The sequence below is a fragment of the Podarcis melisellensis genome (genome assembly GCF_964234715.1).
Source record: "Podarcis melisellensis genome assembly, chromosome: Z".
Classification (NCBI taxonomy): Eukaryota; Metazoa; Chordata; class Lepidosauria; order Squamata; family Lacertidae; genus Podarcis; species Podarcis melisellensis.
Genome location: NC_138547.1, coordinates 8553131 through 8571861, shown reverse-complemented (window position 1 = coordinate 8571861; position 18731 = coordinate 8553131). Strand labels below are relative to the sequence as shown.

General features: G+C 44.3%; 1 protein-coding gene and 1 long non-coding RNA gene across 3 annotated transcripts in view; both read right to left on the bottom strand.

Moving 5' to 3' along the window:
• The window catches only part of LOC309361563, a 255050-nt gene extending 242082 nt beyond the window's left edge, over window positions 1–12968 (bottom strand). Inside the window, exon 1 of the long non-coding RNA XR_014164508.1 lies at window positions 12948–12968. This is a non-coding gene — a long non-coding RNA (uncharacterized lncRNA). The remainder of the gene's footprint in view (window positions 1–12947) is intronic.
• Window positions 1–17892, bottom strand: part of AKNA (AT-hook transcription factor) — a 58950-nt gene extending 41058 nt beyond the window's left edge. For both annotated transcript variants that reach the window (XM_081896285.1, XM_081896286.1), the window contains exon 1: window positions 17653–17892. The gene's annotated coding sequence lies outside the window, so the exon portion shown is untranslated. The remainder of the gene's footprint in view (window positions 1–17652) is intronic.
• Window positions 17893–18731: the final 839 nt, after the last annotated feature.

Sequence of the window (18731 nt, the reverse complement as noted above, 5' to 3'; positions counted from 1 at the left end):
TGCAGAACATCTCAGGTTCAATCCCTGGCATCTCCAGAAAGGAGTGGGAGAGTACCCTCTATGAAATCCTGGAGAGGCACTGCCAGTCAGCATAGACAATGCTGAGCTAGATGGACCAAGGCAGCCTCTTATGTTCCTATCCTGCTCTCACAGTGGCCAACCAGATGCCTCTGGGGTGCAGGACATGAGTGCAACAGCACTCCTCCCTAATAGCAATTCCCAGCATACTCTCTGATTGCGGAGGAACAGTATGGCCAATGTGCCTAGTAGTTATCCACATGGATTTGTCCAATCCTCTTCTAATGTCATTCAAGTTGGTGGCTGTCACCACATCATCTGGGAGTGAGTCCCATAGTTTTAAGTATGGGCTTCCTTCTTCCTGCATGATGCTCCACTTGAGGTGGACAGGGCTTCTGCCCCCACCCCACAATGGAATCCATCAAGGTAAGGTCATGCACAGTCCATAAGGGTTTGCAGCTCACTCTGAGGTTATGCAAATGCAACCACATTACCTGGGTTCCACTTGCAGCTCCTGGGCTTGCTGCAGTCCAGCTTGGCTGAGAAAGATCCATTAGCACACAGCCTCCTTTGTTCACCACTGTTTGTTATGGGAGACTAAGTGGCCTTCACTTTCACTGTCGCCCAAGGCTGCTTTTAAAGAGGGGCCTCTCAATAAGCCTGCATGATTTTTCTCTATTGTGTGACTCTCCTTTTCTTACACACACACACACACACACACACACAGAGAGAGAGGGAGAGAGAGAGAGAGAGAGAGAGAGAGAGAGAGAAGCTAGTTTCCTCCTACACCAAAGGCACCAGTAACCACTCATGCTGTCTCTTCTTGCTTTCCCTAAAGCCATGAGTTCACGACCCCCTTTACCCCTCTCTAGAGAAAAGTCCTTTCATCCACTCTGTTTCTCCACAGGTTAAATATATGAGTTAGAGAGAAAAAAATCCATCCAAAGACTCCCAAATCCTCTACCGAGGCAATCTGAATTCTGGAAAAAAACATGCAAGATCAAGACCACACATCTACAGTGGACGCTCGGGTTGTGAATGTGCTCCGTGCAGGATGCACATTCACAACTTGCATCTGCATGTCTGCGCACGAGCGGGTTGCGATTCAGCACTTCTGTACATGCGCAAAGTGTGATTTAGCGCTTCTGCGCATGTGCAATCACCAAAACCCAGAAGTAACTTCCGGTTTTGGCGGTCCGCAACCCGAAAAAGCACAACCTGAAACAGCTGTAACCCAATGTATGACTGTACATGGCACTATGCTCCATTGAACTAAGCTCCTAGTTCTCACTGAGGTGGGCAATATGTGTCTGAGTCTCCCACTTTATGTGAGGGCTCACATGATGCTCCTCTGTAACACCACACATGTTCCCTGCACTTAACAAGCTAGTGACTCAGGGTTTGGAGACTAGCCACTTCTCCTAGTTTTCTACATGCAGGATTTTATTTTTGTCTTGCATTTTGTTATGCAGCAACCTTTTGAGCTTATGAGCCCCACCTGGAGTCTGGACAGAAGCAGGGCAAACACCAGTTGGCCACCTCAGTGAGACTTGCCTCTGAGTAAATAATGTGCCTAGCATCCCAAGACACTGCTCCTTCTCCTGTGTTAAACACCTCTCCACCCAGGAGCAAAAAGAACCAGCGCAACAAACACAGCAAGGCCACATCTGAAACTGGAGACAGCTGGTAATTGCCGCACTTGGGAACCAAGCACATCACTATGGATTAAATCTAAACTGTGACCATGGAGATTCTCAGCATGAAGCTTTTCTGAAGGACAAACCAGAATAGGCACAAGAAGGACAACTCACCAGTAAAACAGCGACTTGTATTGCTCCTCTGCTTATGATATTAATGAAAAGAAAAGCTGGAAACCTAAGTGGTGTTCCGTAATGCTCCTCTTTTTGAGCTTTTTCCCTTTCAATAGGGAATGTGACAAATTCATGAAGAATGGGTTTATCAAAGGCTGCTAGCTGTGGTGCCCATATGGAACCTTCATGTCCCTAGGCAAGGTATCCGAACACCTGTCATGTTCTGGTCTGACACTGGAACCGAAAGGAAAAGCACCAAGGCTGGAAGACCATGGACAGCTCCAAATGAGCAGCTTGCTTACACAAAGCTTGAGAGCAGATCGAGGCCTTTAATGCCTGTGCCTCCCTCTTCCAGGCTCCACTCCCTTGAGAGAACTTCAGAGGGCCAACCCTCTGTCCTGAAGATGGGCATTCCCTCCGTACTACAGCCTCCCTCCTGGTGATGCGCAGTGGGAGGCATCTGGAGCTTCAGGCTCAGGGGAAGGTGTCCAGGAGGATCCAGGGAATGGCCCTACCAGCTCCAGTTATCTGGGAGGTTCCTCTCATTGTTCTACAACCATCTCAGGTGCAAATGTTTCCCAATCTTCCACAGTCAACTCAGACCTGACCGAGCCACAACAGCTGCTCCTGCAGCCTCTGATCATGAAGACACCAGTTGCTAAATAGGTAAGGACGTGTGAGGGCTGTTGCCTTCATGCCTTGAAAATATCTGACTGGCCCACTGTGGGAAGCAGAATTCTGAAATAGATGAGCCCTTTACCCTGATGCAGGAGGGCTATTCTTAAGGTTGAAACACATGGTTTTTTCTGATGTCACAGAGAATGCTGGCATGCAATGCTTGGACTGGGAACAACCTTTAAGAAATCTGCACAGAAGCTGAGACCTGCCTCTGTTCCAGGTGGGCTCTTCAGATATTATAATAGCCTGTTCCTCTGTTCTAAATTTACATGAGACTTCCAGTAGCCTCCTCCACTTTTGCTTAAAGGTAGAGGTGAAGGGACCCCTGACCATTAGGTCCAGTCGTGGCCGACTCTGGGGTTGCGGTGCTCATATCGCTTTATTGGCCAAGGGAGCTGGTATACAGCTTCTGGGTCATGTGACCAGCATGACTAAGCCGCTTCTGGCAAACCAGAGCAGCGCACGGAAACGCCGTTTACCTTCCCGCCGGAGTGGTTCCTATTTATCTACTTGCACTTTGATGTGCTTTCGAACTGCTAGGTTGTCAGGAGCAGGGACCGAGCAACGGGACCTCACCCCGTTGTGGGGATTCGAACCACCAACCTTCTGATCAGCAACTCCTAGGCTCTGCAGTTTAACCCAAAGCGCCACCCGCGTCTCACCCTAAATTACACCTAGAACTGTACTCACAAGCTACAAGTCCTACTTCTATTTTTCATCCAAATCCTGAACACACAGAGCTTCGTACAGGCAGAGGTCCCAAAAAGAACCTAAGATGAGCGTTCTGGATCAGGCCAATGACCCATCTAGTTAGTTCAGTAACTTTTTCTCACAGTGGCCAACCAGATGCTTGTGGGAAGCCCACAAACAGAACCTGAGCCTAACAGCCCACTTGCAATTCCAGGCAAATGGTATACAGAGGTGTTGGGGGTATAAGAAGAGACCAGATGAACCAGGACAAAGGGGACTCATCTTGCCCAGCATCCTGTTCTCACAGTGGCCAACCTGATGCCTGTGGAAAGCACGTAAGCAGGACCATAGTGCAACATCTCTCTCCCCACCTGTGATCCCCAGCAATTGGTGCTAAGGGGCCAATTGCTCCCAACAGTGAAAGTAGAAAATAGCCATTGTGGCTAGAAGCCTACTGAACTTTACATCTGTGGCTCTGTGTGGCTTTGCCTCTGGCCCTTCCTAGCCCTGGCACATGGCTCCCAGTAAGGTTTCCTGAAAAGTAATACAGCCCTCAGGCTGAAAAAAAAATTCCACTCTGATGTACGCAAAGGACTACCTGTTTCTGAAATGTTTTTATATACAGTGGTTCCTCAGGTTACATACGTGGCAGGTTACATACGCTTCAGGTTACAGACTCTGCTAACCCAGAAATAGTACCTTGGGTTAAGAACTTTGCTTCAGGATGAGAACAAAAATTGTGCGGTGGCAGCAGGAGGCCCCATTAGCTAAGAACTGTTCAGGTTAAGAACAGTTTCAGGTTAAGAACAGACCTCTGGAACGAATTAAGTACTTAACCCGAGTTACCACTGTAAATGGAAATGATTCTTAACAAGGCCTGCAGATGAGGCAGGCAAGAAATGAATTTGCAAAAAAAAAAAACCCTTACAGGACAAAAATCAGAAAAAGTTGTAGACAGCCTATTTGCTACCCGTATGATCTCATCAACTTTTTTTGAGTTATTTCATTTCTATTGCACCATCTCACTTCCTCAGTTGGGCCTCTCCTGCTGTTTCTGTCTTCTGCTTTGCTTGCCAATCTCCAAAAACATTATAGCAAAACCACAAGCACATCAGCACTGCAGAAGGGATTCTGCAGAAAGGACAAAGGTAGGGGTGCCAATGAAAGATCTGTGGCTCCCTCCAGAATGGTGGGTAATTGTTGGTTTGTGAGTATATTTCACAACACGTAACTGAAATAATAACAGTGTATTAGCCATTGATTTATACTGGACTGTCCATGCATCATTCCACTTTTGTTCTGCGGTGCTTCCCCAATGTTACCACATTATCACTGTTGAGAGGGACACTCTTTGTGATTTGTTATGGGGTTTCCACAGGAAGCTATGGGGCAATGCCTGACTAGAAATGAAATAGTCCTGAAACATCTGTAGGCACAAACAATATTGGAACAGGATTGCATATAGATGCCCCAATACCATCATGAGCACAAATAATCATGAATGCACAATAAAACAGATGTTTAGAAGGGACCTTTTTGTAAGATTCACCCCCACCCCGACACCCCAATCCTGGTCACAGCACGTTGCTCTTTCTTAAGAGACAGCTGATCTATCTCAGTTTACAACTTTTCTGATTGCAGCAATGGTCAGCCCAGCCTCAAAACAACATGTGATGGAACTAATATTACAAGACCAAAACATGCCTTAAAGTAAAATCTCCACCCAGTACAGCTGAAGATGTACTTCCTTGGGCTGTAGATTTTGTTTTTTAAACTGCTCCTTATCCACTTTTCTCATGCAAAGTTTACTACCAGCTGAATTCTGCTTACAGTATAATCCCATTTTAGGAACATAGGAAGGTTCCTTATACCACTAGTCAGACCACTAGTCCACATTGCTCAGAACTGTTAACACTGACTGCCAGCAGCTCTCCAAGATTTCAGGCTGCAGTCCTTCCCAGCCCTACTTGGAGATGCTGGGGATTGAACCTGGGATCTTTTTGCATGCAAAGCAGATCCTCTACCACTGAGCCACACCCCCTTCTGTTTTCTCAAAAGAAAGGTCTACGACAAGCAGTGGAACTTAGTTCCAAGAAAGCATGCCCAATAATGCATAGTTATGATAAACTGCATACAGTTGTACCTTGGTTCTCAATCTTAACCCGTTCCAGAAGTCTGTTCCAAAACCAAAGCATTCCAAAACCAAGGCACACTTTCCCATAGAAAGCAATGCAGAATGGATTAATCCATTCCAGACTTCTATAAACAACCCCTAAAACAGCCATTTAACATGAATTTTACTATCTAACAAGACCACTGATCCATAAAATGAAAGCAAAAAACAATGTATTGCAGTCACACAATCAATCCATCAGTAGCTGAAGTGGGTTCCACACAGTCACAAAAATAAAAGAAAAAGAGCCGCAAAAACACAAAATAAATAGCAAAAACAGACAGACCTCAGCATAACACTCAAATCGGAAGTGCAACACTCAAAACAGAGCACGTTCGGCTTCCAAAAAAAGTTCGCAAACCTGAACACTTAGTTCCGGGTTTGCAGTGTTTGGGTTCCAAGTTGTTTGAGTACCAAGGCGTTTGAGAACCAAGGTATCACTGTACTCTTAAAAAACAACAGCCCCATGTTCCAAGCTAAACAAAACTGTTTACTCCTGTACCTTTTATTGATTATTTAAAGTTATACATATTTGTAGATGTGAGACTTGCAGCAAGATTCTACTGCAGGGAGTGTTCCTCTTGAGGCTGCCAGCCAGCCATGTTGTCTTCCACTATACTCCTTTCCATTCCCATCCCAGTCAATTTTTCATTCTGCACCCCACCCTCTGCCCCCCAAAACCCAGTCTGTATTCTATGGTGGCTAAGCATGGGTCTGCCCTTACTGGACCATCTGGCTGTCTCCCCTATTCCTTTGGTATTCTGCTAGAGATGTTTTGGTACTAATGATAAGCTTTGGGGTCCACCTTCCCCGCTAAGCCTACTGATATCTCCCATTCGTATGTGGAGGGTACCATTTTGGTATCATGTTACTATTGGTTACCATTTGCTTACTCTAAACTTAAGAAACAGAGGTAATTTATATAGGATTTCTTTTCTTTTTGAACAGCTTATTCAAGCTACTTTATCTGCACCCATTATTCCCTCTCACTGGTTCTCTCCCCCAGTAAATGATAACTCCCACTTTTTTTTCCCTTTGGGGGATGCCTTGTTAATATTTTAGTGTGAGCTTTTAAATGGCAGGCAGAATCACCCCCTGAATGGTTATAAGTGAGGAGACAGGAAGGTGAAGGCTGGCTGAAAGCAGACTGAGGCTGATGGGGCCCATTAGCCCCAGTAGACCAGCCACCACTACTATTTGCTTTTGGAATTTTGGGAATTAATACATTGCACCATTTAATTCTGATTTTTCTAGTCTTGGAGAAAGGTAAAGAAGCCCAGCCCTTTGGCCAGTAGAAAGTTTATTCAGAAATTCTGCCGGCTTCTGACACTTCAGATGACATTGCCCAGACATTTCCAAACCTATAATCATAAGGATTAGAAAACGTACAGATTTTTTTACAGAACATGCCACTTGGAACTGGGACCGTAGGAACATGAAGCTGCCTCTGCATCTCTTAAATGTTAAGACTTAACAGAAAGGTACAAAACCTTTGTCAGTAACAGCAGAGGCTCTTTAAGTATAAGGCTGAAATCAATAATTTGAATGAATTTATTATGGTCACAGCCCAGAAATACAGAGATATACAATGGTAGAGAACATGTAAATATACATAGGTTAGAATTAAACTCTATAAGCTAGAGCACAGTAAATAATACGGATATAAAACCGTTAAAATATGTAGGTTAAGACCTTAGCTGCTAATTTAAAATATGCATGTTAAGACATTGGCCATTAGATACATTCAGAGCATGTCTCCTTAGTTTTATAGCAGCAGCACAAAATTTGGCCACTTTTAAGGTAATCTCTGGTTCCCGGTCCTCTATTAGATATTTTAAGTAGTGGTCTTCAGATCTGCTTGGGATTCATTACATGATTGGAGTGATAAATATCAAACATATGTTCCTATAGTAATAACAACATAATAGGACATGAGTAATAGTTTCAGCTTCCTTCAGACCACATGGGCATATTCTATCTGAATATGATTTACCTTCAAATCTGCCCTGCACTAATGCAGGTGGTAGGACATTGAATCTGGCATGGGTAAAAGATCTTCTAAATTTGGGTATGTCTAGCTTGGATATATACCTCACTGAAGTAAACCCCCTCCCATTATCTTTGATTTCTGGGTACTTGGTCATTTCACTCACATGGCATTGCAATTCAACATCCCAGATAGTTGCTTAATCAGTTATTTGTGCTAAGGGGAATTGGATCTGTTGAATGGGAAATTTTCTTACAGCAAGGTTGGGGGGGGGGCAGTCATTAAAAATGCCATTCCAGATTTGCCCCAACTCAGAATCAAGACAAAAGAAAAAACAGGCTGGCAGGCAGAGATAAACACATTGGCAGTAAATGCTCAGCCAGTAGGCAGAGACAAAAACTAGCAGATTATCAATCAGGGATGGAGGAGTGTTGATGACCACTTTTCCTTGACTGGTTACCAGATGATTGCTTTATGCAACCTCCTGGTTCAGAAACAGGAGCACCTTGAAGCACCAGTTGCTAGGCCAGAACAGCAGCAGAAGGCTGTTGCACTCACACAGAGCTTGTGGACTTTCCCAGTTGCTGGGAACCACAAATGGGAAGAGGTGCTGTTGCACTCAGGTCCTGTTGGCAGTCTTCCTGTTGAGGCATCTGGTTGGCCACTGTGGATTAGATGGATCATCAGCTTGATCCATCAGGGCTCTTCTTAGGTTAACTGGAACCTAAGTTAGCCACGTGTGGGAGGGAGATCTACATAGACATTTGAGGCTGATCCAACCTAAGGTTGTTGTGAGGAATAAAATGTGGAAAACCAAGTATGCAGTCTTAGGGATATAAATGTAATAAACACCAATCAAAAGAGGCATGAACGCACTTACACCAGTATTCACTAAGGGGCTTAATGGTCTTATGAGTCAAATTCACTGGCGGCCCCATCATCACCTTTTATTTCTGATGTTAAGAGACCTGTGTTCTTGCTATTGTAGCCAAAGCAACACCATCCATGCAGAGGAGAGGAGCTTAGAGAAACCCCAAGATTTGTAGAAATACAATGAATACCCCCCCCCAAAAAAACCCAGGAATGGGATTTAGCATATTCAGTGGCCAACTATATAGAATGGCGATGGGGAGCTTTTTAAAGCCCAATTCCCCCTTTAATTGCCCCCCTTCACCAAAAATGTTTTTAATCCCAGAGCAAAAAATGAACAGATGCTGGTATGTTAGGCCAAGGAAACTGAGGGTTGGGCAACTGCTCCTGCTCCAATCAAAGGAGGGCATTGAGGAGGGTCGATGAGGAGTGCAACTGGGTGAGACTGTGGAGAGTTCCAAGGGGCAGACAGAGAGCCTGGAGGGCCACATTTGTCTCCTGGCCTTGAGGTTTCCTACCCCTGATCAGGCATGCCAACTCTGGGGGTCAGAGGTGTCATCAGCCCCCTCAATATTCCTTAGCAGGGGGCTCAGCCCCCTGAAAATTAAAGATGCAGAGGAGGAAAGGTTGCTCCAGCCTGAGAAGCATCTCCCAACATTGCACAGGCCAGCACAGTCTTCCACTAGGCCAGCCTGCACAGTGTTGGAAAATATGTGTAATATCACACAATGAGCCATGTACTGCCACCCCCATCTTGGGGGCTACCCAGCACCTGTGCCGCTGATATAGACCATTCATATTGAAAGACAGTCTATCTCTAGTTACCAGTCACTTGTGGGTGAAAGAAGGGGAGGTAGCTTTCATGTCCTCCTTGTAGGGCTCCCCAAAGCATCTTGTTGCCTACTGTGGGAAGCTGGGATGGGATGGGCTTTTGGGTCTAATCCAGCAGGACTCTCTTTATGTCCTTATGAGAGGGTCAGTTTCTCCCAGGCCCTTCAAATATTGTCCCCTCCCATTCACACATCAAACTGAGAAAGGCCCAGTCTAAATAGAAAGGGGTGCAGCAAGACAAAATGAGTTGAACTAGAAACAGAACATATTCATCCAGGATGACACTATTTATTTATCTAACTTGCAATTGATCCATTGCTAATGTATCACATGCCACTGGGCAACTGGCAAAGTGGCATGAGTGCATTAACTCTCATTAGTCATCAGAGTCCATTCACATTCTTTGATCACCCTTCCTGATATATCCAAGCACATTGATCTTTCTCTCTCTTTTTTTCAATTCAAAAAGGTGGGTGGTACAAGCAAACAGGTGAAGTTATGGCTGTCAATCCTAAAAAACCTGTATTTAGGGATCAGTTATAGGACAACTTGGTGGAAATGAAGGCACCAGTTGCAAGAAGCAGCCTCCTAAGTATCACCATTATAATTTCATTTTAAAGCAACTATTTGGATTTTTTAAAAATTTTTTTTATAAAAAAGATAATTTATTATTAATTATTTAAATTTGAATTAAATTAAATTCTGGTGAGGGTGGGAAATTTTCATTACGCAGAGGCCATGGGGTGCAGGAATGAGGTCATCTATATCTGAAGCCTTTAGTAAATACAGGTGATTCAACTTACACAGGGGTTGTGTTCCACGGATAGCATGTAAAGCCAAAGCACATTGGGTTCAATGGCCGATGGGCTTTTCCCAGATGGCTGCCCCCTTTCCATGTTTTTTTTTTAAAGATTTGCCAAGCACATAAAACAAAATGCACTGAAGTTAAATGGATATAAGTTGCAAGTTGCCTGTATCCCTGCTAGTATGTTTCTGAATCTAAGTTGCTGGAAAGTACAGTAGGAGAGAGTGGCTGTTGCACTGTTGCCTGTTGCTTCCCCTAACCACCTGGCTGGCCGCTATGAGAACAGGGTCCTGAACTAGATGTGCCACTGGCCTGATCCAACAGGCTCTTATTACTTTCAGAGGGTGGAAGCAAGCAGATCAGTGGTGGTGGTGGTGAGAAGGTGGAGGAAGAGTAGCCGCATCTGCCTGCTTGCTCTCTGACAAGCAAGCAGATGTCAGCCGCACTGAGAAAGAGGATGGAGGTGGAATAACTGAAGGTGGTGATGGGAGGTGGCTTACAGAAGATGTCCTGCTGAAAAGACCCTCCAAAATCTGAGCCAACACTATTTATTGATGTCAACTTTAAAGCAGTATTCAAATATGAGAAGACAAATCATGGAGGAACATAAGCTGACTTATATGACATAAGTCAGACCACTGCTCTAACTAGATCAGTATTGTCTACACTGACTGGCAGCATCTCTCCATGGGTCAGACAGGGCATCTGAGATGTATGCAAAAAGGTCCCTGGTTTGACCCCTGTCATCTCCACAAAGCCTGGGAGAGACCCTGCCTGAAACCCTGGAGAGCCACTGCCAGCCAGTGTAAACAGCAATGAGCTAGATCATGGGTAGGCAACCTAAGGCCCGGGGGCTGAATCCGGCCCAACTGCCTTCTCAGTCCAGCCCATGGACTGTCCAGGAATCAGTGTGTTTTTACATGAATAGAATGCATGCTTTTATTTAAAATGCATCTTTGGGTTATTTGTGGGGCATAGGAATTCATTCACCCCCCCCCCAATATAGTCCGGCGCTCCACAAGGTCTGAGGGACAGTGGACCAGCCCCCTGCTGAAAAAGTTTCCTGACCCCTGGGCTAGATGGATGATTGGTCTGACTCTATAAAGCAACTTGTTATGTCCTGAACTATGTTGAATACTATGCTTATTGTTACTCCAATGTAAAATGTATAAAGAAGTTTGCAGGTACGTTGTACCCTTCTCCATATTGAAAAGAAGTTGTCAAATTTAGACAACAGCACGCAAAAAAAATTGTTTCCCCGCATTCTACTGAAGGACCCCTGCTTCCTTCTCTCCCTGCTCCCCTCCCTCTCAAGTACTTAAACATTTTTCTATCAGAACATGAAGCATCAATCCAGTTCCGTTTTGAGCAAAGAAAGTCCTTTTAAACAACTAGTGAGAGTTCCTCTGTCTGCTTTCCCCAGAAATACACTGCATCCTGCTACCAGCATGCACAGTATAGAAAAAGGCCAGTTAAGAGGAATCTTACATTTCTCCCCGCCCCTTGCAGTTTAGAGAAGTCAGCTTTGCTAATCAGATTATTCATCTTCCCCGGCCACAGACTCCTCTCCCTCCTAAGTGCTCTGTTCAGCTGCTCACCTCCCTCCTCAAGTATGTCCAAGAGGCACAAAACGGGAAAGAAATCATCTGTTTTCCCAATTCTGTGCCCCTCTGTTCCTGGATTCCCCTCCTTTTTTTAATGTTACCTACTTTATACAGTATTTTGGCAAGTTGTTTGTTTGGCCTCATCTGCACAGCATGTTTAAAGCTGTATCATTATCACTTTAAAAAGTTGTGGGCTCTCCGAAGGAATCCTGGGATGTAGAGAGCTGCTAGAAGAAGCATGTTCCCCTCACAGAGCTACAGTGTTTATCAGTCCATCTTACCAGGGAAATGAGCCTGGGAAACTATGAGAACGTGTGATCACGGCTTGTTGGTGAGTTTAAATGGGACAAGTATCAGAAAATAAGGGCTGTTTGTATACAGCGGTACCTTGGGTTAAGAACTTAATTCGTTCCGGAGGTCTGTTCATAACCTGAAACTGCTTTTAACCAGAAGTACCACTTTAGCTAACGGGGCCTCCCACTGCCGCCCGAGCACGATTTCTGTTCTCATGCTGAAGCAAAGTTCTTAACCCGAGGTACTATTTCTGGGTTAGTGGAGTCTGTAACCTGAAGCGTCTGTAACCCGAGGTACCACTATATAGTAAACTTCAGGTCTGGGAGTGGGGGCAAATGGGGCCCTCTGACCAGCCCATGGGACTGTCTCTAAGCATCACCCCTCCCCAGCCACATCCAGCTTTGCTGGCTCAGCTGGCTCAGCTTTGCAACCTCTTTGCGTGTTTTGACCTTGCTGCAATGTGCAATGTGTAGTAACATGTACTACACATTGTAGTACTACACATTGTAGTAACATACTGAGTGTAGTAACATCACTCAATATGCTTAATATACATATTGAGTGACTATCATGGGTAGGCAAACTAAGGCCCGGGGGCCAGATCCGGCCCAATCGCCTTCTAAATCCAGCCCGCGAATCAGCATGTTTTCACATGAGTAGAATGTGTCCTTTTATTTAAAATGCATCTCTGGGTTGTTTGTGGGGCACAGGAAATCATTCATTATTATTTTTCCAAAATATAGAACGGCCCCCCACAAGGTCTGAGGGACAGTGGACTGTCCCCCTGCTGAAAAAGTTTGCTGACCCCCTGGACTAGATAATACTGATTTTTGTTTGCCTCGATGGAGGACAGAGGTGTGTGTGTACATATGTGTGTCTATACTGTATATGCATGTACATGAAAACAAACAAGCCTGCTATGTCTGCAGCACAAAAGTGACCTCTTCCGGGTAGAAAGATAAATTTTAATTGCTCCACCCACTTTTGCCTCTGGCCCAGCCTACCACTGGGATGTGATGTGGCTTGGAGAAAGTTGCCCAGAAGGGAATGCGGCTCTTGGGCTGAAAAAGACTCCCTAATTCAGTTATATAGGAATGTTTGGAGGCTATGCTATGATAGTGAATCATAGACATACAGTAGTACCTCGGGTTAAGTACTTAATTTGTTCCGGAGGTCCGTACTTAACCTGAAACTGTTCTTAACCTGAAGCACCACTTTAGCTAATGGGGCCTCCTGCTGCCGCCGCACCGCAAGAACACGATTTCTGTTCTCATCCTGAAGCAAAGTTCTTAACCTGAAACACTATTTCTGGGTTAGTGGAGTCTGTAACCTGAAGTGTATGTAACCTGAAGTGTATGTAACCTGAGGTACCACTGTATTGTGGACCACCCTTCCCTTCCAGGTAGTACGGTCAAAGTACCAAAATGATGAGACTTTGAGTTAAACCATATTATGCAACCAATTACAGGATTAAGTCCCAAAGATCTCAGCCCGGCTCACTTCCAAAGAATGGTGCTTAAAGATTAAGACACGTGGCTGCAATTTCTTGGCAAGGAAAGTTTTATGAAATCCAGACATGAATTATCTCTGCGCTCTTAAAATATTGTTATTAATGTTATTAATGTGAGGCAGGCACTTTCCGTGCACTGTTTTCAGCTCCTGCTGAATTTTCTGTTTTGTGTTTTGACAAACCTCCCCAGGCATCAAAGTTTAACGTGCAGCAATTTTAACACTCCATTTTATTACGCATATTAGGTTTTTTAAAAAAAAAAAAAAACTATTACTGGCTTCATTCATTATTTTGATATTTTTAAATAATTAAATGATTTTAATGTTTGCATTTATCACTGTTTTTAAAATGAATGTTTTAGATCATTCTCCATAGACCACTGTGATATTTTCTGTCATGTAAGGGGTGTGTACTTTTTAGAATCATAAAATCAAAGAATTGTAGATTTCAAAGGTACCCTAAGGATCATCTAGTCCAACCCCTGGAATGTAGGAATATGCTGCTGTCCCATATGGGGATCAAACCTGCAACTTTGGTGTTATCAGCACCACACTCTAACCAACTGAGTTAAATAAATAAATAAATAAGCAAGCAAGCAGCTTAAGGTAGAGAAGTACATTTTAATCAACCCATCACTCATCTTTGATTTCTAAACCAGTGGATTTTTAAACCAGTTGCACTCTATCCAGAGGAAAGTTGGTCAGTTATTTACTTATTAGTATTTGTGTCAAGTACCGTATTTTTCGCTCTATAAGACGCACCAGACCACAAGACACACATAGTTTTTGGAGGAGGAAAACAAGAAAAAATATTCTGAATCTCAGAAGCCAGAACAGCAAGAGGGATCACTGTGCAGTGAAAGCAGCAATCCCTCTTGCTGTTCTGGCTTCTGGGATAGCTGCACAGCCTGCATTCACTCCATAAGACGCACATACATTTCCCCTTACTTTTTAGGAGGGAAAAAGTGAGTCTTATAGAGCAAAAAATACGGTACTTTACTGATTTTCATCAGAACAGATCCCCAAGTGATTTACCAAAAAAAGCAATAAAGCAGTAAAAATTAAATACAGTATGGAAAACATCAAAATCCATAAACAGTATAATATATAAGGCATCAAACTCTGTAACACAGAATTCAACTCATTCAGTATGCTGGCCACTCACTCATTATCTACAGTCCAGCTGTGGGAGAGCTGAGAAGCAGAGCTCTCTCCCTGTTCTCAAGGACAGCCCTGAGAACAGTACTGAGTTCCGTTCTCAGCTGATTAGTTCTTCTTTTGAAAGTAAGCATATAGGATTTTTTATTATTTTATAAAAAATAGAAACTAAAAGGTCTTCCAAACTTAAACTTAAGTGTGAGGATGTCATTTGCTTTTAACATTTTTGAAACTGATAGGAAATGTTTTAAAAGTCAGCCTTACAGCTTTGCTGCGTGATCTGAGATCACATAAATTTTGCAAAGTGGGTGGCTTGATAATTTTAAATTCTGCTTGGCATGTGGCATATTTTGCTTGATTAAAAAACCAAATCTTTGAAAATGAGCCCTTTAATCGGAGCAGATGGGAACCTGTGGCCCTCCAGATATTGCTGGACTCCATCTCCCAACATCTGCAGTCACTGACCATGCTGATTGGGGCTGATGGGAGTTGGAGTCTAACAACTTTTGGAGGGCAACAGGCTGGGTAAGGCCACAGTACGACAAGGAAGCTCTCTCTCTCTCTGTGTGTGTGTGTGTGTGTTTGTGTGTGTTAGAGAGAGAGAAGGAGAGAGAGAGAGAGAGAGAGAGAGAGAGAGAGAGAGAGAGAGAGAGAGAGAGAGAGAGAGAGAGAGAGAGACTGTAGAGTCAGAACATTATATAACACAGAATTTCTCCTTTCTTCTGTACCCAGCTGTGTTTCACATGGTTTGTGTACCATCTGGATACTAGGTTATACTGCAAAGCCACAGACACAGACACACATGTACCCCAGGAGGTAATAAATGAACCCAGAGTTTGCAATGTCACTCACTGGAGCTTTAGATCAAAGACAAAAAACTCTGTTAGCTGAGCAACTCATGAGAACATTCTGGTTGTTGATGGTGGTGGTTCAACAGAGAAGCTTTCAAGTCTCAAATTCTATAAAGCATGAAAGTATGATTGATGTATTTTTTATTTATTTATTACATAGATAGCCTTAAGATTTTTTGATTTTTTTTTTACAGCGAAAAGGATATGAGCCTTTGACTTAAGCTGCTGTTATGTGTCAGACTCTCAGCTTTCCATCTGTAAACTGGGATCTCTGATTGAGCCAGCAATTGCCCTGCCAATATTTGTTCTAGGGGTAAAGGGATAGTGTAAAAAATAATAATAGCAATACCATACAAAGGACCACATAACTCATTTGCTTACTTCTTAGTAGATGCACTGAGTATGACTAACATTGGATGCAACCAGAGTAGACCCACTGCAATCGACGGACCCTACTCACTTAGGTCCAACACATTTAGAATAACACTACTGTAGACTTACTGCCTAAACCAAATTTCAAATATGAACTGGAGGAGAAGGGGGAACTAGAACGTTTATACTGTTGCATATTGAATACCTTTAATAAAGCTGGATATTCATTGGCCAACATCCCCACCTCCTTAAAAGAAAATCAGAGAGGAAGCCTTTCGCATGGCATGGCAAAAGTGGATTGAGAGAAGTCCCCCCCCCCTCATTACACAAAACTTGTGGATAATCAAGGAAGCTGAATATTGGAAGATTCAAAACAGATAAACTAAAGTACTTCTTCATGCAGTGCCCAGTTAACCTATGGAACTCACACCCACAAGGGGCAGTGATGGCCACCAAGAAGAAGAGGAGTAGGAGTTTGGATTTGATATCCCGCTTTATCACTACCCTAAGGAGTCTCAAAGTGGCTAACAATCTCCTTTCCCTTCGTCCCCCACAACAAACACACTTGTGAGGTGAGTGAGGCTGAGAGACTTCAGAGAAGTGTGACTGGCCCAAGGTCACCCAGCAGCTGCATGTGGAAGAGCAGAGACGTGATGGTTCACCAGATTACAAGTCTGCCGCTCCTAACCACTACATGGCTTTAAAATTCATGGAGAAGGCTATCAATGGTTACTAGCCATGATGACTACGTATTTTCTGCCTCCATGGTCAGAGGCAGTAATGTTTCTGAATACCAGTTGCTGGAAACCACAGGAGGGAAAGTGCTCTTGTGCTCGATTCCTGCTTGCTGCTTTCCCATGAGAACAGGATGCTGGGCTAGATGGGATGATCCAGCAGCTAGATGGCCTGATCCAGCAGGTGCAATATTCTTAAGGGGGCAGACAGCTCTTTTGCCCCCAGTCATGTGGGAGAATTTAGGAAGTTCCCTGTTGCTCAGTTTAACTTACACACATAAGCCTGGTGTCATTGCAAAGCATAGCTACTTAGAAGTAAATCCCACTGAGTTCCATGGGACTTGCTCCTGGGTAAGTGTACATGCAGAATTGCAGCCTCAGTAACGAAGTGGTTTCCTTCCCCTCTTCCACTTCCCCTGGAACTAAGAAGGAAAGTCTAAAAACTCTTTCAAAGAGAGAAGCAAGCAGATGAACTCACCAGCCTTAGACTGTTCCCTTCGGTTGCTTAGCAAGTAGCCAGATACCAACAAAACCTCCCTGCAGCCAATGCCTTTTCCCTTTAAGAGGCAACCACAGCAACAACAGGTTCTTCTCCCGCTTTGGGAGAAACAACACACAGAAGGCAGCGCACAATCCTTACCCACGAAGAATTGTAGAGTAGGAAGAGACCTCGAGGGTGCTCTAGTCCAACCCCGGCAATGCAGGAATCTCAACACGAGGCTCCCCATCCAATTTGAAAGCATACTGGACCCCGCTTAGCTTCGCAGATATGCTAGTAGTTTTAGCGCTGCATCACTCGTTAAGTCTGCAACCCTGCATACAACCTTAACTTGGATGTAACATCCCACTGACACAGCGGGACCTACTCCCGAGTAACCAAGCATCGACGTGTGCTACGAAGATTGTTCTTTATTACAAGAGAAAGATTTTATTTCATTGTCTAAGTTGAGCCTTCTGGAAAATCAGGCATAATTGAAATAAACATGAAAAGGGGGAGAGATGCGCAACTGGCGTCATATTGGGGCCACGTTCTCAACTTTTTTTCTCTTTTTCTCAAGAAAAGAGAAAGCGGATCCCGAGCGGGGGGGAGATGGGGGGGTCAAAGCGCCACTGAATGATTTCTCAGTGATGGGGGTGGGTGGCAGGGATTTATCCCGGGCTGCCTCCCCACCTCTTTTAAAGACAGTCTCTCTCACGCGCCCGTTCCCCACACGGAGTCCTTTCCTGAGAGTCGCGAAACGCGGGGTCTCCAGAGCCAGCTACTCACCTGGAGAGAACAGCTTTTCCTTCCGCTCTCCGCGCGCGACAAAGTTTCCGTTCTTCTCTTCCTCCAGCTGCGCCTTCGCGGGCGAGAAAAGAGCGCTTGGCCCCTTTAGTCAATTTCCTGGAGTTGCAACTTTGGCGGCTAACAATAGTCTCCTCCAATACTGGGCAGGGAGATAGCCAGGGATGGAAGAGGCCGGGCTTGGTGGGTCATCTGCATAATACGCCCTCAAGGCTCCTCCTCCCACATCCGCTCGCGTCCGTTAGCAAAGAGGCAGAGTATGCTCTGAAATTCAATGACTGCTAAAAGCGGGACAGTTCTTGCTAAATTGGGATTGGTCGGAAATCGGGGCGGGGCTAAATTTGCATGCAGAGCGACGCGTAAAAAAAAGAGAACCGCTTCTTTTTTTTTTCCTCGCCAGAACGTGGGGGACTCTCCCCACCCGCTGGATTTTGCAAAACACATAGTACAATAATCCCGAAGTGGAGCTGGGCGGGACTGTGGTCCTCCAGATGCTGTTGGACTACAGCTCCCATCAGCCCAGCCAACAACCCTAGTGTAAACCAAGTTTCCTTCTTCCCCCATCAAATATTTCATGGTATCAATGTTTGGTTTGTGTTGTTGTTTTTTGTGTGTGCATATATAGTTTGCTCTGCAGCAGCAGAAGGAGAAATGTTGCTTCATTTATATTTTTGTTTGCTAAAACCTACTTAAGGTTTTCGTAAAGTTGAAAAGATAAACTGTGTTTCAATAAAAGCTAAAAGACCCTCATTTTGCAAAACTCCTCTGTGCCATCTTTATTTCATATAGGCTGCTGCATTTAGGAGTTTTTGCCAATCTCTGCTCCTCATGACCTGAGAAGGCTGTGTGGGTGAACGGGGTGGGGAGCTTGTTTTCAGCTGATTTTATAAAATGTGCATTTAACTGCAGCTAAAAATAAACATTCGCTTGTTTGCACTAATGTGCATCTTCTGAGCTGGAAAAATCCAAGGTTTTCACTGTGTGGAATTTGTGGGGTAATAAACAGAAAGCATGCCCATCTTTTCAGTTAGATGTAGTAGTCGTCACTGATGTGTGCATTT